Source organism: Hemitrygon akajei, chromosome 1 (genome assembly GCF_048418815.1).
Source record: "Hemitrygon akajei chromosome 1, sHemAka1.3, whole genome shotgun sequence".
Lineage (NCBI taxonomy): Eukaryota > Metazoa > Chordata > Chondrichthyes > Myliobatiformes > Dasyatidae > Hemitrygon > Hemitrygon akajei.
The window spans coordinates 117,084,915-117,112,723 of NC_133124.1; positions in this window are offsets into that span (position 1 = coordinate 117,084,915).

Here is a 27,809-nt window from a genome sequence, read left to right on the forward strand (position 1 = left end):
TTTTAATATATGAGAGGTCTGATCAATAGTCTTGTAACACTGGAATAGAAGCTGGTTCTAGGTTTGCTTGTTCATATTCTCAAGTTTTTTTAGTTCCTGCTCAACGAGAGAGGAGAGAAGAGAGAAGAGGAGAGGGGAGGGTGGCAGGGGTCCTTCATTATGTTGCTTCTTTCCCAAGGCAGTGGAAAGTGTAGGTGGAATCAATGGAAGGACGGCTGGTTTGAGTGAAGGACTGGGCTATGTTCACAATTCTTTGTGATTCCTGGTGGTCTTGGGCAGAGCAGTTGTCATACAAGGGTGTAATGCATTCCAGGCAGATGCCCTCTATGGTGCGTCTTAAAAAAATCGGTCAGAGTCATCTTGAACAAAAATGTTCTTATTTCAATTGAATGTACTTTGAGTAAAAGTGAGGGAATAAAACGACGTTGAAGAAGGTTTACCACAATGTTGATGATTTCATGGTCATACTTTCACCCCAGGGCCTAAATGTTGGTGTGATTTGAACTGGGCCACTCCACCATTAGTGAGGGAAGCCTGCACTGCCAAACGTATTGCCTTTCATAAAACGATGGGCTTCATGGTGGTGTAGTAGTTAGTCTCATCTGTCCAAGGGCCCCACTTCAATGTTGACTTCAGCTGGTCTCTGTATGGAGTTTGCACATGTTCACATGGCTTGCCCTCAGGAGGCCATACCTTAAATTAGGTTAATAGGCCTCTGTAAATTGTGCCTTGGTGTAAGTTAACTGCAATGAGTATAAAACATGATATCGATAGACATGTGAGAGAGAAAATGTTGCAGGAGTGCAGTGAATAATGAGATTGGAAATGGGATGAGTTGGGTTGGCCACCTTGGCCAGGCTCAGGAGCAAACCGACCTGGAGATCTCTTGACTGACTCACCCCCTCCACACTGAGAGACCAAAGATCATCAGCTTGGGGATGAAGTGCAGCCAAAATGAAGAGCAGCCTCAGCATGGACCCATTGGCCTGAATGGCCTCTTCTACATAATGTACAAGATAGGTGTTGAAGTATCTACTTGGCAGGTGAGTATAAAGCCCCATGACACTATTTCAATGATGAACAGTCCTGGACAATACCACAGACTGGTGGCTCCGAGATCCACCATCATGAAGTGCTCTACAGTGTCATGGCATTTATCAACTACAGCCTTCCAGGCAACCTTAACTTGCTGGGAACTGCCTATCACTGAAGCAGGTCTTTGGCGGACACCATCTCTGGTGCACCTGGACAGTAAAGACACCTATGTACATTAGACCATTATTTATTGACCGCAACTCCGCCTTCAATACTATAATTCCAAGCAAACATATCTTCACATATCTAGATCTGTGAAGCAACAACTTGTTTTGCAACTGCACCCTTGACCTCCTGGATAGCAGACCACAAATAGTAAGGACACTAACCATCTCCACCTCAGCACCATTGATACACACATGGGCATGTACTCAGCCCTCCCCTCCCCTGAAGCCAATCACCAATTGAGGGAAAGATTACTGTGTTTACATCGTGCACCTCAGCTCTCTGTCTCCTCTCTGTACCTTGTTTGTCTATGAGATTTGTCTCACTACAGTGGTATCAAAGTAATAATGGGTAAATGAAGATGGAGCATAGATCAGTTGTGACTAAAAGATACAGCAAGCCTAAGGAAGCAATAGTCCTCTTCTGTGTGAGGGTCAGTTTTTGGATGAAGACCAACCACTTGTTAGGTTAAAAAAAAACAGAAATCACTGGAAGTACAGCAGGTCAGGCAACATTTGAAAATAGAAACAGTTTATTTGTCATGTCCGGGACCCTTTGTCAGAACTGGAGAGAAGAGAAAAATAAATTAACTTTCAGTAGCAAAGGAATTAGAAAAGGAATGGGGAAAAGAAGGGGGATAGCTCAGGTAAGGTGAGACCAAAGGGATTAATGAAGACTACTTGGGTAGCAATGAAGATCGGATTAAGCTCCTTTGCCTACATAAACTGTTATTAATAGCAAGTTTATTGGACATATCCAAGAGAATAGACTATACAAATACAAAAAAAAGGAAAACTGAGCCAAAAAAATGACAAAATGATAGGGCAGCACAGTAGCAGCAGTTAGTGTAACATTATAACAGTGCCAGCACCTGGGTTCAGTTCCAGCACTGACTGTCAGGAATTTGTAGGTCCTCCTCGTAACCACATGGGTTTCCTCTGGCTAATCCAGTTTCCTCACACATACCAAAGGTGTATAGGTTAGTAGGTTAGTTGGTCACATGAGTGCAATTTGGATGGCACAGGCTTTTTGGGCTGTAAGGGTTGTTATCATGCTGTTTCTCTAAACGAATAAATAAAGAAAAAAATGGCCTGTCTGATCTGTTGGGAAAGTGTCTTCAAAATTTTATCTTCATGCCATCACTTTCAGGCTTGGACTGAGGGAAGTTTTAGAAATAGAAAATGGATTCTCTAACTAAATTTGGAAGAAATTCTTTTTTTTCCCCCAGACCTGGCATGGGATTAAGTAGGTTGTGTTAATTTGATGCAATCATCGTGAGGCAGCATATACTTCAAGTACTGCCAATCAATTCAGGTTCTGAATGACATAAAGATGCCCAGGAGGGCTCCTGTCAATCATTCCTCAGCTGGCCTGACTATCACTTCTGAGGAACACTATTACACTGTTGAGATACAGAAGCTACATTAATTGAACAAATTTGTTATCTAAAAATCCACCTTAAGAATTAGTTGGTGTTTCTCTGATAAAACTCGAAGTAAAGGAATGAAAAAAAAATCAGAAAAAGGCATAAGTCTCATCTGATTAGAAGTGATATGGGCTCATGTAGTTGCTATGGCTAAGAAAGCACAATAGTGTCTTTACTTCTTCAGATGGCTAAGAATATTCAAAATGTTCTAAATGACCCTCACCAATTTTTACAGATACACTGCAGAAAGCATCCTGTCTGGATATATCATAGCTAGGTATGGCAATTGCTCTGCCTAAGACTGCAAGAAATTGCAAAGAATTGTAAATGCAGCCAATCCATCACTCAAGCCAGCCTCTCCAGATTGATCCTAACCACACTTTGCACTGCCTCAGAAAAGTAGCCAGCCTAATCAAAGACCCCTCCCACTCCAGCCATTCACTTTTCTTCCCTCTTCCATCAGGCACTTGAGAGCACATACCCCAAGGCTCAAGGACAGCTTCCGTCCCACTGCTAGAAGATTCTTGAATGGCCTTATATCATAGAGAGGAACTCTCAATCTCAATCAACCACAATGTGGTCCTTGCACTTTATTTATACTGCACTCTCCCTGTGGATGTAAGAGTGGATTTTGCACGATTTTCTTCTGTACTACCTCGATGTACTCGTGTGGATCAATCTGTCTGTCGGGCATGTAACCAAAAGCTTTTCACTGATCTCAGTAAAAGTGATAATAATATACCAATTACAATTAATAGGATCCATAGAGTATTACATGGGGCAAAGGTAAATGGTAAAGAGTCTATAATAGATTCTAAATGCTGGCATAGACCATCTGGGCAGCATAATCAATCTTCGTATGATTCATACTGTGTAATATTTAAACTGGGCTGTTCATAAACTATGATTTCACTTTTAGATGTTCCTGCATAATGTAATTTGTATAATTGATTTTGATTATTTGTAAAATTGATTATGTTTATTTCTGCTCAAGCTGATGTCTTATAAAGTAACTCTTGAACTTGCAAAATATCTTAACAGAAGTGAGACAGATTCCCACTTGTACAGACCGGTGGCAAGCTCTTTTGCCCAAATGTGCAGGGGGGTTAGAAGGACTGTCTCAAGAAGGTTCTTCAGATTGGAGAAACCAGAGACTGCAGATGCTGGAATCTGGGCAACAAATAAGATGATGGAGGAACTGAACAGGTCAGGCAGCAGCTGTAGAGGGAAATGGACAGTCAATGTTTTGAATTGAAACCCTTCATCTGCTCAGATCCATTCAGTTCCTTCAGCATTTTGTTTGTTGCTCAAGTTCCTTTAGACTATTGTATAGAAGACACTCTTTAGTGTTGCATTTGATGCTTTCATGATTGGACTAATTATGTAAAATGCAGGGGAATTCTTGAGTGCAACTGAAATTGACCACATTTTGATTATAGCTGAAGTATCTGACGAACAATTTAGATGATGTATCTCGGAAATTAGTATTTCTCCTCTCTTTCCTCTAACTGCCTCTTGTCCCTTAACCCAAGCCTTCACTGACTGGGCCCAGACTCTGAAATTCACATCCCCTGTGCCTCTACCTGTCCATCTCACTCCTCATGTGGTGATGCTCCTTAATATCTACTTCTTTCCAGTCTGTGGCCTCTTGTGACATGATACCAAGTTATCAGATATTTATTCCTTCAAATAACATTAGATTGATGTTCTGCACAATGAGTAACTGTAAGATTTTGATTCAAGGATTCAAGATTCAAAGTACATTTAATCTCAAAGAATGTATAAATTATACAACCTTGAGATCTGTTTGCTTCCTAGTAGCCACAAAGCAAGAAACCTGAAAGAATCCAGTTCAAGAAAAAAAACTGAAAGACCAAGGCCCAATGTGCAAGAGAGAAGGAAAAAAAACCGCAAGTAATTGAACCAAGCAACAACATTCCAAACCAAATTAAGTCCTCAGATCCAAACCTGGGAGCAGCCCAGAGTAGGCCCAAAGCCTCTCTCCTCAGTTCATCATATTAGAGGGCACAGAGTGCCGCAGCCGGGGCAGTCTTCATGGCCTCAGCGCCATGGAGAGAGGAGTGACCACTGCGGATAGCAAACAAACTTGGCTCTCGCCTCAGATCCCAACATCCTATCGTTTCAGCCGATCTGGACCTGTGTTTCAATTGTCTAAACAGCAGATCATACCTCGCACTAGGATCCAACTACTGCGAACGGCTCGGGCCTAGACCATGCCTTGTAGTCCAAAGCCACTCTCAAGCTCTTCAAATCAGCTTGACGCCTAGAGTGATCTAATCTTGCACCTAGGCCAGTTGTACGGGCATAGGAACCACACTGCTCTGGCCTCTCATCTCTAAATGGCTCACTCCATCTGCATTGATTCTGCAACACACCATTCAGGTTCATTCCCTGAAATTCCTTCACCATCACTCACCCCCTCACAGTTTGCTGCAATAATATAGCACAATTCACCTCAGAGAAGGTGTCTTTTAATGACGTTTTTAGTTGAAATTCTTAACTTCTTGGCGCCATCTTAACCAGAAAAACTGGATGCTGTGTATGCTTCAAGGCCAAAGTTTCTCTTCAGCACTTAAGGGACAGCAACCAGACCAAATGCGCACATTTCAAAGATGAATAATTGATAGACTTCAGTAATCATTGAGTGGTTACTGCAGAGAAGGAGGCCACTTAGCCTATCATGTCCGAGTTAGCGCTCTGCCAAAGGAATTCCCTAATTTCACCTACATTCCCTGTGACTTTGCAAATATTCTCTGCCATATGTGTATCCAACTCCATCTGGAAAGCCGCAGTGGAAACTGCCTCTATCATCTCTGCAAGTAGTGAGTTCCAGATATATAGTCGTTCTGTCCCGACCCTTCATCTATGCCTGCAGCCATTTAGGGCAGCAATGAAGGTTCTCCAATTCTGTCTTTCCATGGCCATCTTCTGTATTGTGCCCCAGGTGTGGTTCAGGTTCCTCATTCGATGTCTATGATACAGTGTTAAGTTGTCTTTGGCCTCCCACATTTCCTCTGCCCTTCAGGGATCATGGTGAATGTGGCTATGTCCTCTTGGTGACACTGAAGGAGCAGGGTGTGGTTGGAGATTTTTCTTGACCAGAAGATACAGAGGTACACCTGTACACCTAGTCATAAACGCATACATGTTCATGATCTTCTCCTGCTGTAGCCCATGCAGAATTCAGAGATGCTCTTCTGCACACCACTTTTGTAATGAGTTACTGTTGCCTTCCTGTCAGCTTGAACCTGGCCTTTCTCCTCTGGCATCTCTCATTAACAAGGTGTTGTTGCCCACAGAACTGCCATTCACTGAATGGTTTTTGTTTTTGCACATTTCTATGTAAAGTGTAGAGACTGTTGCATGTGAAAATCCAGGGAGATCAGCAGTTTCTGAGATACTCAAACTACCCCATCTGGCACCAATAATTATTCCACAGGCAAAGTCACTCAGATCACATTTCTTTCCCATTCTGAGATTTTGTCTGAACAACAACTGAGCCTTTTGACCATGTCTGCATGCTTTTTTTTTGCTGGCAGATAATTGGCTGGCTAGATATTTGCATTACTGAGCGAGTATACAGATGTACCTAATAAAGTGGCCACTGAGTGTATATGAATATTTAATATTTAAGATTAAAGTGCAAAATATTAGTATTAATATTCTTTCAGATGTTATTTAACGTGTTCAAGAGCTGTGCTTTCTGGTTTATTGTTAAAACATTTCTTAACTTTATGTTTTAAAAATAACTTGTGCTTTTCTGTGCAGAGCTAGTTTGCATTTTATCCTTATTAACCGCTGTTTTATGAAACTAACCAAAAACTTGTCTAACACAAAATTTCATATTCCCCAATTCACCAAATGCTTCAAAACACTAGTGTATTTTAGCAGAGTGGTGTTCTTACTGGTCAGAATAGTCTATAATGATCACAATTCAGTAACACAAGAGATTTTGCAGATACTGGGAATCCTGAGTAAAACACACAAAATGCTGGAGGTGCTTAACAGGTCAGGTAGGATCTATGAATGGGAATAAACGGTTGATGTTTCAGGCCAAGATCCCTCATCAGGACGGGAAACAAAGGCATCAGACACTCTGATTTTCAGAGTCTCCTCATCATTTCATGTCTGTTGCTCAGCAACGTTATGCTGTCTCAAACTGGTTGCAGTACATCTGTCTGGTCAAAGAAGGGCACAGTTAGGCACTAGTGAAGCATGTGTTCTCTATATTCATTGGTGCTGTGACTAAGGTATGGGATTGTATTGAGCGATTGAGAGCCTTCATAAGTGGCAAAGTTCACCAAAGTCTGCCTGAAACAAACTTGTTCATGAAAGCCCATTTTTGCTGTAATGTAGAGGGCATTGTGATTTACCTCACTGCTTCATACTGCGAGCACAAACTCCAAATTCAGCAAAACACTTTAACTTCCATTAATTGGTCATTGGTAATGAGTTTATTATTGTCACAGACACCGAGATACAGTGAAAAGCTTTTGTTTGCTTGCTGTCCAGGAAGATCATTCTATACATAAATAGTACAAAAGGAACAAAAAAAGAATGTAGAATACAGTTACAGAGGAAGTGCAGTGCTGATAGATAAATAAAGTGCAAGGGCCATGATAATGTACATAGAGAGAGCAAGGGTTTATCTTTATTGTATAAGAGTTCTGTTTCAGAGTTTTGTAACAGTGCTATAGAAAGGGCAGAGGATATTGTACTGTCCCTGTATTAAACTTTGCTTTAAAAGTTACATAAAATAACAATCAGAATCAGATTTATTATCACTGGCATATGAAGTAGTGCAAAAAATGAATAGTGAGGTTCATGGACCATTCAGAAATCTGATGGTAGAGGGAAAGATGCTGGTTTACAGGCTCCTTCTCCTTCACCTATTCTTCATTGCAAAAACATGTTATTGATTGCTATTGTTATAGATTGTTTCAGAACTTTGGAAGAAATACACATTAACTTCAGTGAACTGGAACATCATCTTGTTTAGCTGAACTCAAATGTGAAGGTAGAACAGAGTTATTAACATCTGATCTTCTCCTTGTCAGACTAGAGTCAATGTTCCTTCAGTGGAAGGGAAGTCAAAAACGGTTCAATGGCTCCTGGTTTTGATTATTAGTTATCAAGCGTGCTTCAGGGAGAAACCTTTACTCCTTTTCATGAGAAAGCAGAAATGAAATAGTTTCCTTAAGCTACTAGATCTTGCTGGACTGAACTTTCATTCCAACCACATCCTTGTTCTTTGTTGTTAAAGCTTCTTTCTCTCCATTGATCAATGAGATATCAACCCAAGTTCTAGTTTGGGTATCAGTAGATTTGAAGGAGCAAGGGATTTGTCATAGATACCCAGGATAATGCTTTCCTTATAACCAATATCATTAGAAAGATTAGGTGACATTATTTCTTTTAATGAATGTGGTCTAAAACAAATTATCACTAAAACCGGTTGGGTGCAGACTGGCTGCTGCATCCCCTACATTACAATAGAAGGATTTAAATATCTTTTGTGAAGTCATGAAAGGAGCGAAAAAGGTATAAAGCTATGGGGATTTGCTAGATTTATTTTTAGACCAGTTTACTGATTTTTAATTTTTTAATGAATAAAAATTGCAGCAATCCAATCTTTTTTCACATTTATGCTGTTCCAGTATTGATTCAGTTTGGGTTCAAGTAGATCTGCTTCCATGAGTACATAGAGCTGGCCATGTGCTAGAAGAGAGTGATTTTTTAAAAAAGAAATTTAAATCAATAATTGTTTTCACCTGACCATGTGAATATAAAAAGTCAATTAAAACTTTTAATTCAGTCCAGCTTTCCTAGGATGAAAGTAGAAGGATTTAAGTAGAAACACAAGAGACTGCAGTTACTGGAATCTGAAGCAACAGACTATCTGTTGGAGGGAGAGGAATCATCCATGTTTTGGTTGAAAACCTGCATCAGGACCTAAAATGCCAACAGTTCCTTTCCTCCCATGAATATCAGTTCCTCAAGAACTGAATCTTCTTAATCCTGTAGTCACTTTAATCCTGTACATTGAGATGTATTCTTTGACATAATATTAGGTCTACAGCAGCAACTTGGTTAAGTTATTGAAATCATATTATGGGAGCTGGGGAACTTTATTTTAATTAATTAAATTTGGAATTCAAAATGTGCCATCAGGAATGTTCATGAAACCATTGGTCTGTCAATCACAAAACTTCTTCAACTGCATTTCATAGAAGGTAATCTGTCAACTTTATCTGGTCTGGTTAAAGTGTAACTCCTGACTCAGGGTAAATGTGGCTGACTTGTAACAACCACCTGAAATTAGAAACATACTGTCCATAAAAAAAGTAAAAGGAAATAGTAGCAAGAGTAAGTTACTTTGCCCATCGAATCTGCCCTATTGCCCTCAATGTATCTACTTCTATTTAAATACCATCAATAATCCAGCCTTCACAACTGTCTGGGATAGAAACCCTAATTTTTTTAAATGAATCAAAAATTGCAAGCTGAGCTAACAAAGTTTAGCGAATATTTTAAGAGAAAAATTAATATTGAGTGACTAATATTGAATCACAGCACATAAGCAGCCTCTTCGACCCATCTGGTCAATGCCAAACACAACGTCCCCCTTGCTAGTTTGTTGCCCGTGTTCAACCCATAACCCTCCAAACACATCCTCTTAACGTACCTGTCTAAAAGCCTCTCAAATGTTGCAAGTGCACCCATAGCAGTCACTTCATCTGGCAGCTCATTCCAAATACTCAATTTACTCTGTGTAAAGAAGTTACGTTTCAGTCTCTTTTAAATCTCTACTGTGTTATCTTGTATCCGTGCCCTTGAGTTTTTGACCCTACATCAATGGGAAAAGGCTATCCTGTCCATCTTATCCATACACCACATGATTTCATAAACTTCTGTGAGGTCCCCTCTTACTCTCGTATTCTCCAAAAAATAATGATCCCATGTGGTCAACCTCTCCCTGTAACTCAAGCCCTCTGGTCTAGGCAGCATCCTTATAGATCTCTTCTGCACCCTTGCCAGCTTTCTTATAATAAGGTGACCAAGACTGTATGTAGTAATTCCAAGTGCAGTCTCACCAACAATTTATATAACTGTAACATAATGCCCCTACTCATAAACTTGATGCCCTGACTGATGAAGGACAGTGTGCTAAATGCCTTCTTCACCACTTTACTTACTTGAGTAGCTGCTTTCAATGAACTGTACACCTGGACTCTTAGATCCCTCTGCTCCACAAAACGCATCGGTGCCCTACCGTTCACTGTTTAAGTTGGGTGTCCAAAATGGGACACCTCATACTTAAATTGAAATCTATTTGCTGCTCCTCAGCACACCTCCCTAATGGAACAAGATTTCTTTGTAATTCATTGTCCACTGCTTCATTGTCAAATTTATTGAACAATCGAATCATGCCATGTACTTCACATCTAAATCACTTACATACGTTATAAATAATAAATAGCAGAGATTCCAATAGTGACCCTTGAGGCACCCACCAGTTATGGGTCTCCAGTTGGAGAATCAACCTTCAACCATCATCCTCTGCTTCCCATCATTAAGCCAATTCTGAATCCATCTCACCTGTAGTTACTGATCTTGAATAATGGAACCATATTAGACACTCTCCAGCCTTCTGGAACTTCACCAGTGTCTAATGATGAAGCAAATATCTCCTCTGTGATTTTTTTCCCCTGGTCTTCCGCAAGGTCCAGGGGTGCACTTGGTCAGGCTCTGAGGATTTGACCACCTTAATATACTCAAGGCTGCAAATACTTACTTCCTAGTAATATGTATTACTCTCTACTAATTACCCTCATTTCTTTGGCATCCATAATATTCTTCCTCATAAACAATAAGGAGATAATGACACTCAAAGTCTTGACCATATCCTGTGGCTTGACTCATAGGCAATACTGATAGTCTTTAAGAGGAATTGTTACTGTTAATATAACTGAAGAAACTTTTGGGATTATCTTTTTTTGCCTTACTGATTTCCCTCTTCAGCCTGCCCCTAAACTTTTTATATTTGTTGAGGGGTTCATTTATACCCAGCTGCCCAAAAGTGATGTGTGCTTTCTTCTTTTTTCCTCACTAGAGCTTCACTATCTCTCTCAGCCAGGGTTCACTAAACTTGGTATGACTACCACCCTAACAGGAAACCTGTTGATAGGACTCTTTAAAAACCTCTCACTCTTTTACTTAGTTAGCTCCAACTTGATCCTGCCTCATCCCCTCAATGCTGGATCTGCTCCAGTTCAGGACCCATGAACCTGTTCTATGTTTTCCATAATTTTTTAAAAGCTTATAGAATTGTCATCACTGAACCTCAAGTACTCCCCGATATGTATGCAACGTCATTGTCCAGCTGTTCCAGAGCTGAGTGAAGAGCCAATAAAGGAAACTATCTTGAGTGCATGCCCTTGTACGGAACCACCAATATTCAAGGATGGAAAAGGGTACAGTAAGTGGTGGATACAACCAATCCATCACAGGCGAAGCCCTCTCCATCATTGAGTACTTTTACATGAAGTGCTGCCACAAGAAAGCAGTATCCATCATTAAAACCCCCCACTTTTCACTAGTACCATCTGGCAGGAGGTACAGAAGCCTTGGGTTCCACACCACCAGGTTTAGGAACAGGTATTACCCTACAAAAATGAGGCTCCTGTATCATTGTAGATAACGTCATTCACCATTACTCTGAGCTGACTCTCTTTCAAGGACTCTTTACCACTCATGTTTTCAGTATTATTTTTATATGCACAGTCTGTCATCTTTTGCACATGTCTTTATCTGTTTATCTTCAGTTTTTGTAAAATTCTATTGTATTTCATTTTCCCTGTAAATCCCTGTAGTATATGGTGACATATGCATAATTTGATAATAAATTTACTGCGCAATTTGAACATGGTGGTAAAGTGGTTAAGAAGCCATATGGGATCCTGGTCTACTTTAGACAGGGTATTTAGCCCAAGGACAGGGAGGATGTCCTCAAATTTTATAAAATACTGCTCAGACCTCAGCTGGAGTACTGTATGTAGATGTGGTCATCACACTATAGGAAAGAAATTATAGAGTTGGAAAAGGTGCAGAAGAGATTCACGAAGATGTTGCCTGGATTGGAGTGTTTCAGTTACAAGGAGATTCTAGAGAAGCTGGGTCTGAGCTCACTTGAGAGGAGGAGGTTAAGAGATGACATGAACAAGGGATATAAAATTATGAGGGATATAGCTGGGGTACACTGCAGGAATATTTCCCCTTGTCAGTGGTGAATAGATTTGGAGGATATAAAGTTATGGTCAAGAATAAGAGATTTATCGAGGATCTGAGGGGAAGCTTTTCACCCAGGGAGTGGTGACTAACTGCAATGCACTGTCTGACAGAGTGGTGGAAGCAGAGCTGCTGACAGTTTAAAGGAAGATGGGATTAATATGGATGGATGTCCACTGGATTTAGTGGGCAGAATGGCCTGCTGAATGGCCCTGTGTCTCTAGGACTTTAAGACGGGTGTCTGTTCTCAATGCAGTGAAGAAATGGCAAAAGGCTAAGTTATTTCTCTTTGCAGTTTCCTTTAACCTTTGTGATGCTTGGTGAACTCTGGTATTTGTAACTTGTATGGCTGGCACCCAGCCTTCACATATCAGTGGGAAACACACATGTCCAGGCTGTTGTACTTTGCATTGAATCAGAAAGGTAACAGAGAATTCTTGACAATCTATCTCATCGGATTACAGTACAGCGGACAAAGAAGAGACAAACCCTAGTCCTCCTGCTATCTTGCACCTGAAAGGATTGTGAGGGACAGCAGCGAACGGGTGATGGTATAAAGTCACCTTCAACAATAGGACGGAGAGAAGGGTCCTGACAGCACACTCCTCTTGTCAAGTGCCCACTGAAATTCAGGCGAATGACCTTGTCGGCAATTTGTATTAGACGGCCAAGCTATTTGAGCCCATGTATTAAACTGCTGTCCACAAAGCAGCCAGGCTTTGATCTCTAGTTCTTAGGAGACGATAATGAAAATACAACATTATCACAGCATATCAACTGAATAGGGATTAAGGATGACAGACTTGGGGATTAAAATGATTAATTTACAAAAGTGTACTTGTATCACATTTTTAATACACCACTTCTTCAACATCAAGCAATATACTTTCATGCTTTGATAAACGCTAGGTTTTGATGGGGGCTTCTCTCCTGTTCTTGCTGATGAATCTTTAGCAGACAGGCAATAGCTTTGACCCTTCTTTCTTCCCACTCCCCCCTTCCTATCTCCTATTATATCCACATGGATTTTCCGAGCCTCTTTGCCATTTAAAGTGCTGTTATGTGACAAGCTTTGAGATTTTCTTTCTTAGCTGTGTTTCAAAACCTCAGACCATCAGACTGATGTTTGAAACTGCTGTGAGATAACATCGAAATAAGGCACTTACAGTGAAATCCAATAACAAATTCAGGTTATTTCACTGATACGATATTTCACTATTATGTCAGAGACTTGAAAAAAAATCCATAGTCCATTTGTTCAATCACTCAGTTAATAACATTGTGATGTTGCTTACCCAAACTTCTAGCATTGCTGAATTTGAGAGCAACTTGAATACTGCATTCTAAACATATATCTTACACCTGAAAAGCTTATAGGGCAGAAAGGAATTACTCACAGTAAAATGCCTTCCAAATAGGCTCACAAGCACTGATTCTGTTCAGCACAAATTATCTTGCATTATCTTTCTGATTTTATTTTTATGTCAATGTGCCATTTTAGGAGGTAGATTTTGACTCTGCCTGATAGCAAAACAGTTAATCTATCTGCCCTGATGCAGGGTTTTGACCTGAAACATCACAATACAGGGATTTCTCACAGGTTGGCGGCGGTTAAGAAAAAGGGAGTTTCGCGAACGTTTGTCCATTGTATGTGGCCTATTAGTGGCTATAACCAGAGCACCAATCATGAGATAGATAGCAGGGAGGGTTCAGGCATAAAAGGGAGACACTGACTAGCGGAGCGCTCATCAATGGAGTGATCTGAGGCAGAGTGGTAGGGCTTTGGCTCATCTGGGCTTTGGCGATAACGGGTCAAGGCGAGGTAAGTTACCTGTGAGGAATAGAAACAGGAAGTATGTCTGTGAAGCCAGTATTCTATACTGGGTGTCAGATGTGGGAAGTCCGGGAAACTCCCAGCCTCCTGGAGGGCCACATCTGCGCCAGGTACGTCGAGCTGCAGCTCCTTAGGGACCGGGTTAGGAAACGGGAGATGTAGTTCAGTCTAGTCAGGGACATTAAGGAGTTGATAGAGAGGAACTATAGGCAAGTAGTCACACCGGAGACAGATAAGTGGGTAACAGGAGAGGGAAGGGCAGAGTCAGATACTAGAAAGTACCCCTGTGGCTGTCCCCCTTAACAATAAGTACTCCTGTTACAGTACTGTTGGGGGGGGACGGCCTGCATGGGGGAAGCAACAGTGACCGTGCCTCTGGCACAGTGTCTGGCCCTGTGGCTTAGAAGGGTAGAGAAAGGAAGAGGATGGCAGCAGTGATAGGGGACTCTATAGTTAGGGGGTCAGACAGGCAGGAAAGAAATGCAGATGATAGTTTGCCTCCCAGATGCCAGGGTCTGGGATGTTTCTGATTGCGTCCAGAAGGTGAACAGCTAGATGCTGTGGTACACATTGGTACCAATGACATCGGTAGGAAAAGGGAGGTGGTCCTGAATACAGTCTACAGGGAGTTAGGAAGGAAGTTGAGAAGCAGGACCTCAAACGTAGTAATCTCGTGATTACTGCCTGTGCCATGCGACAGTGAGTATAGGAATAGAGTGTGGTGGAGGATAAATGCATGGCTGAAGAATTGGAGCAGGGAGCAGGGATTCAGATTTCTGGATCATTGAGACCTCTTTTGGGGCAGGTGTGATCTGTACAGAAAGTATGGGTTGCACTTGAATCTGAGGGAGACCAATATTCTGGCAGGGAGTTTTGCTAAGACTATTGGAGAGAGTTTAAGCTAGAATTGCTGGGGGGTGGGAACCGAACTGAAGAGACGGAGGAAGAGGCGGTTGGCTCACAAATAGAGAAAGCTTGAAGAGAGTGCGAGAGGGAGGATAGACAGGTGATAGAGAAGGGATACGCTCAGACCAATGGTTTGAGGTGTGTCTATTTAAATGCAAGAAGCATCATGAACAAAGTGGATGAGCTTAGAGACTTTATCAGTACTTGGAGCTATGATGCTGTGGCCATTACAGAGACTTCGATGGTGCAGGGGCAGGGATGATTACTTTGAGTGCCAGGCTTTAGATGTTTCAGAAAGGACAGGGACGTAGGCAAAAGAGGTGGGGACGTGACACTGCTTCCTAGAGCAAGGGGTTTAGATGGGATGGAGTTTGTTAGAAGTGTTCAGGAAGGTTCCCTGACACAATGTGTAGATAAGCCTACAAGAGGAGAGGCTGTACTTGATCTGGTATTGGGAAGTGAACCTGGTCAGGTGTCAGATCTCTCAGTAGGAGAGCATTTTGGAGATAGTGATCACAATTCTATCTCCTTTACTATAGCATTGGTGAGGAATAGGAACAGACAAATTAGGAAACCACTAATTGGAGTGAGGGGAAATATGAGGCTATCAGAAAGGAGATTGGAAGCATAAATTGGGAACAGATGTTCTCAGGGAAATGTGCAGCAGAACTGTGGCAAATGTTCAGGGAATATTTGCGTGCTGTTCTGTATAGGTACATTCCAATAAGACAGGGAAAAGATGGCAGGGTACATGAACCGTGGTGTACAAAGGCTGTTGAAAATACAGTCAGGAAGAAAAGAAAAGCTTATGAAAGGTTCAAAAAACTAAGTAATGATAGAGATCTAGAAGATTATATCTTCTTAAGCGAGCAGGAAGCAGCTTAAGAATGAAATTAGGAGGGCCAGAAGGGGCCATGAGAAGGCCTTGGCGAGCAGGATTAAAGAAAACTCCAAGACATTCTACAAGTATGTAAAGTGCAAAAGGATAAGATGTGAGAGAATAGGACCAATCAAACGTGACAATGGAAAAGTGTATATGGAACTGGAGATGATAGCAGAGGTACTAATGAATACTTTACTTCAGTATTCATTATGGAAAAGGATCTTGGCAATTGTAGATATGACTTACAGTGGATTAAAAAGCTTGAGCATATAGAGATTAAAAAAGGGGATGTGCTAGAGCTTTGGGAAAGCATCAAGTTGGATAAGTTTCCAGGACAAGACGAGATGTACTCTGGGCTACTGTGGGAGGTGAGGGAGGAGATTGCTGAGCCTCTGGCGATGATCTTCGTATCATCAATGGGGATGGGGGAGGTTCCAGAGGATTGGAGGGTTGCAGATGTTGTTCCCTTATTCAAGAAAGAGTGTAGAGATAGCCCAGGAAATTATAGACCATTGAGACTTACTTCAGTGGTTGGTAAGTTGGTGGAAAAGATCCTGAGAGGCAGGATTTATGAACATTTGGAGAGGCATAATATGATTAGGACTAGTCAGCATGGCTTTGTCAAAGGCAGTTGTGCCTTAGGAGCCTGAATTAATTTTTTGAGGATGTGACTAAATACATTGATGAAGGAAGAGTAGTAGATGTAGAGTATATGGATTTCAGCAAGGCTTTTGATAAGGTACCCCATGCAAGGTTTATTGAGAAAGTAAGGAGGCATGAGATCCAAGGAGACATTGCTTTGTGGATCCAGAATTGGCTTGCCCACAGAAGGCAAAAAGTGATTGTAGACGGGTCATATTCTGCATGGAGGTCGTTGACCAGTGGTGTGCCTCAGAGATCTGTTCTGGGACACTCTCTCTTTGTGATTTTTATAAATGACCTAGATGAGGAAGTGGAGGGATGGGTTAGTAAATTTACTGATGACACAAATGTTGGGGGTGTTGTGGATAGTGTGAAGGGCTGTCAGAGGTTACAGTGGGACATGGATAGGGTGCAAAACTGGGCTGAGAAGTTCAACCCAGATAAATGTGAAGTGGTTCATTTTGGTAGGTCAAGTATGATGGCAGAATTTAGTATTAATAGTAAGACTCTGCAGTGCGGAGAATCAGAGGGATCTTGAGGTCTGAGTCCATAAGACACTCAAAGCTGCTGTGCAGGTTGACTCTGTGGTTAAGAGGGCATACAGTGCATTGACCTTCATCAATCGTGGGATTGAGTTTAAGAGCCGAGAGGTAATGTTACAGCTATATAGGACCCTGGCAGACCCCACTCGGAGTACTGTGCTCAGTTCTGGTCACCTCACTACAGGAAGGATATGGAAACTATAGAAAGTGTGCAGAGGAGAGTTACAAGGATATTGCCTGGTTTGAGGAACATGCCTTATGAGAATAGGTTGAGTGAACTCGGACTTTTCTCCTTGGAACGGTGGAGAATGAGAGGTGACCTGATAGAGCTGTATAAGGTGATGAGAGGCATTGATCAGAGGCTTTTTCCCAGGGCTGAAATGGCTAACACAAGAGGGCACAGTTTTAAGGTGCTTGAAGGTAGGTACAGAGGAGATGTCGGGTTAAGGTTTTTACGCAAAGAGTGGTGAGTGCATAGAGTAGTCTGCCAGTGATGTTGGTGGAGGCGGATGAGCTAGGGTCTTCTAAGAGACTCCTGGATAGTTACATTGAGCTTAGAAAAATAGAGGGCTATGGGTAACCCTAGGTAATTTCTAAAGTAAGTACGTGTTTGGCACAGCATTGTGGGCTGAAGGGCCTGTATTGTGCTGTAGGTTTTCTATGTTTCTATTACCTTTCCTCCCCACAGATGCTGTTGGACCTGCTGAGTTCCTCCAGCAGATTGCTTGCTGCTCCAAATTGCAGTGTCTCCAGGCTCTTGTGTCTCACTTAGTTGATCAACCTTTCTCTGTTTGTATTTCTAATGCTCTGGAACAGCTAGCCAGGAAAATACTGATTGATCCTCAAGAATTTTCCGTATCTCATAATGACCGGACTATTTTGACTCTATTCCCTACATAATCCATGAATTTGCTGAGGAGAGACAAACTGTAATAGCATTGTGCTTATCGCTATGGTACCATGTATGCAAAGGGATCGAGGTGTTCTCATGCATGATTCACAAAAATTTGGCATGCAGATCTAACAAGTGGTTAAGAATTCAAATGGCATGTTGGTCTTTAAAGAGAAGGTGTTGTAGCTTAAGAATCTACTGGAGGAACTTAATAGCTCAAGCAGCATCTGTGCAGGAAATGGAATTGTCAAAGTTTCAGCTCGAAGCCTCGCATCAGGACTGTGAGTGAAGAGGGGAGATGGCCAGTACAAAGAAAAGAGGGGCAGTGGTGAGAGAGGAGTCCAAGATGATTGGTAGACTGAGGAGGATGAAAGATGTTACTATGTAGAGGAAGGGTGAGGGTAGGATTGGGAGACAGTGGCAGGTGAATGATAGCTGGTAATAGAAGAAGAGAGAGAAAAAAATGAGAGAGCAATGGAGTAGGTAGGTTGAGGAGAGTCTGGAATTGTGTGCACTGTTTTTGGTTCCCTTAACTAAACAAAAAGAAGGTGGTAGCATTGGTGCAGACCAAAGAAGATTCACCTGGATAAATCCAAGAATGAGAAGATTATCCTGTCAAGAGAGACTAAACAGATAAGATTTGTAATCCTTGCAGTTTAGAAGAATGAAAGGTGACGTTACGTATCTGAACACATAATAAATATCATAAGGGAGTTACACAGGATGAAGGTTGAGATGTTTTCACTAGTGAGTACTATTTAACATGCTTTGCCTGGGCCTCTGTACCTCTCTCTGCAACTAGATCCTTGACTTACTCATTGGGAGACCACAGTCAGTGCAGATATACGTAGTAGCATCTTCTCCTCTCTGACAATTACACAGGTGCACCTCAAGGATGTTTGCTAATCCATTTATCTACTCCCTCTACACTCATGACTGTGTGGCTCAGTATATCTTAAACAACATCTATGAGTTTGCTGACGACACTGCTACTGTAAGCAGAATCTCAGATGGCAATGAGGAGGCATACAACAGTGAGATAGATTGATAAGTTGAGTGGTGTCTCTCAACAAGGACCTTGCACTCAACATCTGCAAGACCAGGGGATTGATTGTGGACTTCAGGAAGAGAAAGTCAGGGAAACACACATCAATTCTCATTGAGGGTTCAGCAGTGGAAAGGGTGAGCAATGACGAAGAAGTGGCCATGACTAGGAGTTTGAGGGGATTTGGTGTGTCACCAAAGACAAACTTCTACGGACATATGGTGGAGAGCATTCTGACTGGTTGTTTCACTGCAGGGAGTTGTTGACTCAGCCAGTTCCACCGCGGGCACATGCGTCCACGCTGTTGAGGACACCTTCAAAAGGCAGTGCCTCAAGAAGGTGACAACCATCATTAAAGACCCTTACCATCTGGAAAGAGAATCTCTGAAGTTCTCTGTCCCTGAGGATGGTGGCATTCAGGTCATTAAAAATATCTGAGGTGGAGATCAATAAGTTTTTAGAAGATTGAAGAATTGAGCTGGAAACTGGCATAGAAGATGAGTTGAAGACAGCATAGGTCAGCTATAATCATACTTAAGGACAGGGCAGGCTTGACAGGCTTGGTGGCTGACTCCAGCTTCTGCTTTCCTTTGTAATGTCATTTTAGGTCATCATGAACACAATGCGCTGAAGGTTTTCTTTCTATGTGAAACATTCCTGTAATTCTACAGCATAATTCTCCTTTAACAGCCAAGGAGATATACGAGCCAATGATAACAAAGTTGTTGCCTAGTTAATCTACCTTCTGGAGATTTCCAGCATTTTCTACTTTTAAGCCTCTGACTGCAATGGCCACCTTGTCCTCCCACTTGGCTCTGGTCCAATCTTTAGACATGTGCCTCCAGGATTTCTGCTACTGGGAAAGAGAAAAGGCAACCATAAATGCAAGTGGTTCATTTTCCAAGTCAAATGCACTTTAAATTTCTGGGCATTGATGCAATCAGCTCCACACAATCAAAATACAAATGGGGAGGGATTGTCCTTCAGAGACAGTAAGCCAAAGTGAGAAGTAAAGTGTTTCATGTTAGGAAATGACCATTTGACTCTCAGTAATGTGTCAAATCATACTTCCCAATGGCAAAGACAATGGCAAGTTTATTTTCACTGACATTTATTATTATTGTGGCAGCAGTACAAAGCAAAGATTAAAAAATGCAATAAATTCCAAAACTAAATAATGTAAAACTAAAGGGTAACAGTGTAGTGTTCATGGGTTTATGGACGTCATAAGTATGGTGGCAGACAGGGAGATGCTGTACCTGAATCACTGAGTGTGTGTCCTCAGTCTCCTATAGCTCTTCCCCAATAGTAGTAATGAAAAGACGGCATGTCGTAGATGATGAGGGCATTTAACGATGAATGCTGCCTTCTTGAGACCCCACCTCTTGAAGATGAACTCAGTGGGTTGGACGAAGTGGGGTGGGTCATGTCATTGATGGAACTGGTTGAGTTTACAGTCATCAGCAGCCTCTTTTGATCCTGTGCATTGGAGTGAACATACCAGACCGTGATGTAATGAGTAAATCATAGACGAATAAATGTCTTATTAAAGCATAAAAACTAATTTAATTATATGTCACCATTCACGTCCTTATGGTTTCCCAAGGGAAGGTGAGCCACTTTCTTCTTCTTTCCTGACTTCTTGTTCTTGGTCCCATGTACCCAAATCATTGATCCTTGGCACACTGGTATTGAATGGTATAAAAAGGATTGGCAATCAGAAAGATTTGCAGAGCTGTAATGTGGATGCTTCTGCTATGTCCCCTTGAAGTCTGGTCACTGCTGTAAAATAGGAAGCGTGCAAGTGCTCAGAAATCTCTCAGAAACTGTAATGCTGCAATTATGTAGTGTGTAACACCCCCAACAGGGAAGAAGTGGGTATTGTGGAAATGCTGGATAAGACATTGGAACAAGGGTCCGTCATCTTTCTCAGCTGTGTGTAACTACAGTCATGGCTCTGCTTTGAAGAAGAGTGAATCTCTCTCTTTGCGGACCCAAACTACATTTATTCTAGAAACAACAACTGTAGATAAACAGCAATACACACAAAATACTGGAGGAACTCATCAGGCCAGGCAGAATCTATGGAGAAAGAGTACAGTCGACTTTTCCGTGCTGAGGCCCTTTGCCGACTGTACTTTTTTCCAGAGTTGCTGCCTGGCGTGCTGAGTTCCTCCAACATTTTGAGTGCATTGCTTGGATTTCCAGCATTTGCAGATTTTCTCTTATTTGTAGATAAACAGATTAATATCTGGTCCTTAGCACATCACTGCTCATGAGGGCTAGGTGTGTCCAGTAACGCTGCTACTTACTCTGTTTTATCAGAGAGTGTGAATCTCCTGTAAATTAATTTGAGGTGTCCTGATGTTGTGAAAGGTATTGTTCAAAGACAGGTCTTTCATTTTGTCTCCAGTTTGGACCTAACCAAGTATCGTATATACCATTAGGAAGTGAACCTGTGTTAAGCACCTGTGATTGAAGACAGAGATACGCATCTACAGTATGGAAATGGAGACAGTTTGGGGCTTTGCTTGGTGTATATAAGACTGCAGGCTTCTTGACTGTTAAAGTTAACATGGGAAGACCTTAAGCTTTCAACGCACAATTTAATTTCCTGCTATTTTGTCAAACACTTGCTCTGTCCACCAAAAATGAATGACAGAACATCAGCAAAGCATCACACAAAATGGAGTGTTAACCAAATTTCTTTAAAAACTGGCTGCTGTAGTCTTGGGAATGTTCTGTGCAAAATAATCTCCTTTCAAAGCTTTGACATGCCCAGGGATTTGAGTTGAAATAGATTCTTTATTATTTTGCCTCTATACTTTTGCTTTATCATTTCACAATACGGTAGCATATGCTCCTGACAACTGCCATGTGTGTTTGACAGGCCCTGGAATGCATTGCCTTCCTGTTGCAGCTGTTTTTCCAGACATACTTGAATAATTGTTCTGTTGTGCCCTGTGCTTAGAGAGAAGTGTTAACGTTGGAGCCAGGGCCAGGAGTTAATGGCAATTCTCAGAACCTGCTGATGCACGTTTGGGTTTTGCCAGGGCAACTTGGTGAATTCATGTTCTCAGCCGTGTACGTATCAATGGTGGATCTAAATTTTTTTGCCTGGAATACACTCGGAGGTTGGTGTTGAGACTTTGGGGATGGATGATTGAGGGCTGACACCAAATATCATTGTATTATCCATCTCCTAATCACCCTAGTACACTGTTATATCTGAATACCCCATACTGGTTTTGCCCAGTACAGTGAAAGCTAATGCATTTCAATGAAAAATTCTAAACCCAACCCAATGGATAACCCTAACATTCACTGCATTCACTTCTGTGGTCTTGTGTCTTTAATTGTAATTTAGAAGGAAAGTAGCCAATACCATTGCCTTGTTTATTTGACTTGGTGTGAATTAGAACGTAGAACATAGTGTAGAGCATGTAGGAATGGGCCTTTCAGCCCATAAAGTTGCACAAACTAATTAAGCTATTAAAAAATGTTTAACTAAATTAATCCTATAATTGGGCAACCAGAATTGAGTGAAATATTCCAGACACTTTAGAGGTGGTCTAACTTGAGTGTTATAACTGCAACATAACTTCCTGACCTTTGAACTCAATGTCTTAACTAATAAAAACAATAATGCTATACATCTTGTTTACCACCCTGTCAACCTGTACAACCACCTTCAGGGAGCTGTGGATGTGGAAACTTGGAATTCTGTTTTGGTCTGCAGGGATTGCTATAATATGCAGCATTCAATTTGTTGACAGAGAGGTCTAACAATTAATTGCAGGATAAAGGGATAAATTGGATTTTGACTTCCTCACCAAGGGATCACAGTCCATGTGGGTCAGAAATAACATCTCCTCCTTACCGACAGTCAATGCTGGCACATCTAAAGGATGCATGCTTAACTCACTGCTCTAATCTTTCTACACCCACAACTGTGTGGCTAGACAAAGCTCAAATGTCAACTATAATTTTGCTGAGGGCACAGTTATTGTTGGCAAGTTTCAGATGGTGCCCACGAGAGGTATAGGAGAAAGCTAGATGAGCTGGTTAAGTGGTGTCACAATAACAATCTTGCATTGAACATCAGTAAGACCAAGGAATTGATTGTGGACTCCAGGATGGGGAGCTTGAACAAACACACCAATCCTTTTTGAGGGATCAGCAGTAGAAAGGGTAAGTAGATCCAAGTTCCTGGGTGTTCCTGAGATGTCAACATCTCTGAAGACCTATCCCAGGCCCAACATATTGATACGATTACAAAAAATGATATATTTCATTAGGAGTTTGAGGAGACTTGGTATGGCATTAAAGACTCTCATGAATTTCTATAGATGTACAGTGAAGAGCATTCTAACTGGTTGCATCACCATATGGTGTGGAGGGGTCACTGCACAGGATCAGAAAAGCTTCAGAAATCTGTAAGCTCAGCCAGTTCCATCATGGGCACTAACTCCCTAGCATCCAGGACACCTTCAAAAGGCGATGCCGCAAAATGGCGGATCCATCATGAGGGACACCCATCATACAAGACATGCCTTCTTCTTATTGCTATCATCAAGGAGGAGGTGCAAGAGCATGAAGACACACACTCAACATTTCAGGAACACTTTCTTCCCCTCCCCAACCAACTCTCTGAATGGACAATGAACTCATGAACACTACCTCAGTTTTTTGCTCTCTTTTTTCACTACTTATTTATTTTATATATATATATATATATAGTAATTTATAATTTTTAATATTTTGTATTGCAATGTACTGCTGCCACAAACACAACACATTTCACAACATGTGCCAGTGATATTAAACCTGATTCTGGTGCGGATTCTGATCCTGAAAATGGGTCAAATTGATTCATACCACAGTTAAAAATTGCATTTAAGTTATATTGAAGTGACTTTTAGCTGGATTCATAAATGAAAGGATGGAAAGCTATGTGGGAGTTAAGGGTTAGATTGATCTTGGAGTGGATTAGGAAGTTGGCACAATATCATGGGTCAAAGGGTCTGTACTGTGTTTCACGTTCTATGCAAAAAATAAATATTGGCCGGAAATATTTTAATCTTCTTTAAGGTAATCTTAGGATTATTTAGAGAATGAATGGGGCCTTGCTTTAATATTGGCCTCTGTAAATTGCCCTGCTCCATTTCATACAGGTATATTGCAAAAGAGTTAAAGAAGTAAAGGGGTGTTAATAGGCATGTCAGAGAGAATAGGTCGAAAGGCTGCAGGGAAATGAGATTGATTATGAGCTGGCATACTGTGGATGGGTTGAATGCGCTTCTGTTTTAAGGAAGGATAAATATTGGCAGAATAGGCAAAATGTCACTGTTGATTTTATTTTTAAATTAATGCCATAGGAATTATTTGATATATCAGACTGTGCCTTGGGTTAATATCCCATCTGAAAGACATCACTTTCAACATTTCGCAGGCTTTAGGCCTCCATGGGTATATAAGGAAAAGGACCCAATGACTGTCTTAGGCATTCACTTGTAATGCCTGAAAGGTATTGTGTTAAATTTCAGACAACCCTTTTTCTCAGAATATCAGTTTGTCCCTAAAATTAGCCCAGTTCTGTGTCACACTATAAAATCCAGATCTGAAATTTCTTTCTCTACACAACATATCCAACAGCAACAAATAAGTTGTCATTGACATGAAGAGTTAACTCCATAGATGCTACCTGACCTATTGAATGTTTCTAGCATTTTCTATTTTATTTCAGATTTCCACCATTTGCAGATTTTTGCTTTATAGTAACAACATGCGCGTGCATTTATATAATGCATTTAACGTAGCAAAATGTCTCAAGGATGAGAGCAGCTGAAATAACACTTAAGATGCTTGACAGCGTTCAGGACAAAGCAACCACATTGATTGACACTCCCCAGACATTAATTTCCCTTACCATCAGTGAACAGTGGCTGCAGAGTGTGTCGTGTGAAAATTGCATTACAACCATTAGCCCTGGATACCAAGAGAGTGCCTCACAAATCTGCAGCCTCTACCACAAAAAATGAAAAGGACAGAAAGCACATAGGGGCATTATCACTTGCAGGTTCTCCTTGAGTTGGAAATATATCAGTAGCCCTCTGTCACTGGGTCTAAATCCTGGAACCCTCAGCATGGCACTGCAGCACCAGCGTAACCTGGGGCAGTGGTCAGCACGACACTTTAGGACTGAGAAGCAAGTGGGCTACCCAGTGAGCCAAAAGATTTTCATTGGCCTCCTTCATCCAGTTTTTAATATTTCCTAGCTGAAGTAACATCAAAAGGATACAAAATGGATCTAAGGTGCTGACTAAGGCAACTTCAGGGCACGAAGGCATCTTGTACGTTTATAAAAATGATGGGAAGTTAGTTAAACCAGAATAAATATTAAAGTGCCTATACTTATGAAAGAAAAATAATCTTTTTTTAAGCCAAACACTTGATGACTTGCTGTTGGCATGTCCATGGATGCAAGAAAAAGAGCTTTGCTGAACTAGTATTTTGAATTAAGTTCAGTCATAGAAACTAGATTTACATTACAGCAGTGGTAATGCAAGTTTATAACTTTTCATCAACCTGCCTTTTGAGCTGCTGTCAAAATTTCTATATTGACACTCATGAATGATCTCCCGGTTATAGCCAGGACTGCGACTCTTTGTCAAATCATTATTCATGGGGTTCAATCAATGGTCATCCACATGACTCACGGCAGAATTTGACTGGCTATTCCTAGGTGATGGGACAATGCAGAGGAAGAAAGGTGTGGCATTTTGAGAGGGACTCAGGAATAACTTGCTCCTTGAGATAATTTTTTAGTTAACCAGATAAGAGGCTTGTTTGACCACTGAGACATACAGTTTAATGCAAACCTTGAGAGAAGATTGCAAGAGACTTCAGAGGGTAGACTCAGCCATCTCCATTACAAGTCTAACTCTCCAAACCATTGAAGAAATCCTCAACATGCAGTACCTCAGAAGGTGGCATTTAACGCTGAGTATCCTTACCGCTCAAGACATGAGCATTACTACCATTTATTACTACCATTACTACTTTTATTACTACCATTGGGAAGAAGGTACAGGAGCCTGAAGACCCACAGTCAATTATACAGAAATGGCCTCTTCCCCTCAACCATCTGATTTCTGAGTGGTCCGTGTACCCATGAACACTACCTGTTATTCCTCCTTTTCTCACTATTTATTTATTTTACATCATGATTATTTTATGTCCTTGCAATGAATTGCTGCCTCAAAACAACAAAGTTCACGTCAGTGATAATAAACCTGATTCTGAGATGGAAACTATCTCCAACTAAGCTTCAGGTCACCTGATTTCCTATTTCATTAGTTGCACGTTAGCTTGCTTTTTCATTTATCCATTCCTTTTCCCGATGTGAGCATTGCTGGGAAGGCCAGCATTTATTACCCATCCTTAATTATCCTTGAGAAAGTGGTAGTGGGCTGCCTTTCTGAATTATTGCAGTCCTTCTGCTGAAGGTGGGAAGAGAATTTCAGAATTCAGACCTGGTGACGGTGGACTGCTGATACAGTTCCAAGTCAAGGGTGGAAAACCTGCAAATGATGGTGCTCCCATGTGTTTGTTATCCATGTATTTCTAAGTCATCAAGTTTGCATACTTGGGAAGTTCTCTCAGAACAACAAGGACTGTGCTCTCAGACTGTGCTGCATCTTGCAGATGGTACACATTACAATCACTGAGCAACGATGGTAAAGGAAATTCCTGTCTGGGGAGTGTTAGTCAATCTGATCAGTTCGTCCCAAATAGTGTCAAGCTTTTTAAATGTTATTTCAGATGCTCTCATCTGTGGGACATCTTGCTACATTAAAGACATTATATAAATGCACTTGTTTGTTGCTAATGAAAAGCAAACCTGCAAATGCTGGAAATCTGAAAGATAAACAGAAAACTCTGGAAACATTCAGTAGGCTAGTTAGCATTTGTGGAGTTAATGCATCACGACAATGACATTTGATTTATTGTTGCTGGTTATGTTGTGTAGAGAAAGACATTTCCTATCTGGTTTATAGTGTGAAGGAAACTGGGCCAATTTTGGGGCCAAACAGATTGCTTGAGAAAATATGTTGCCCGGAATTTTACATGATATCTTTCAGGCATCATAAGAACCACCTACGATAGTCCTTTCCCCTGAATATTTAGGATGTCTAAATTCATGTATGAGTTATGGTCTGGTATGTCAATTTGAATGCATAGGAATGTAAGAAGTTACAGGGAGTAGTGGACTCAGCCAACTACATCACAGGCACATCCCTCCCAGCATCGGAAGTATCTACACGAGGCACTGCCTCAAGAAGGCAACATCTATCGTCAAAGATCCTCACGATGTTTACCAACTTCTTGTAGCTACCATTGGCCAAGAGGTACAGAAACCTGAATTTCCACAGTATTAAGTTCAAGAGCAATTACGTACTTGTTTTCAATCATTCAGCTCTTGATCCAACTGCATAATCCTAATCACTCTCTTGGTACAGCAACACTATGACCATTTTGACCACTTTATATTATAATGACCCTTATTCCTTTTTATTATAGTTGTGTTCAGCTTTGTATAATTTTGTACAATTTATATCTAATTTGTGCTATTCTTGTGGATGTATTCTTGTCTGTCTATATGCCTGGTATAAGTAAGCTTTTCATTGTCCCTGTGCACACATACGCTTGTGCATAAGACAATAAACTCACATTTGACTTCGGCTTTAAAGTTAGGTTTACCATCAAAATAGAAAGGAACATCTTCACCTGAGAAACATGAACAATCACCTACATCCTCTTACTCCAAATCTCCACCACAGTCGTCATGCTTTTCCCACCAATGACTGCTGGAGGTGATGGATGAACTGGAGTTGCTATACTTCCCGACTACATTTCAGATGGAAAAATCAGAATCAGTGATGGACATTTTGGCAAATGATCTGACCTTTCGGGGAGTTGAACCCTGTTAAGTAGCTGAAAGGGCAGAGGGAGCTGATGCACTCAGTGGCCACTTTGTTAGGTACATCCTGTACATAATAAAGAGGCT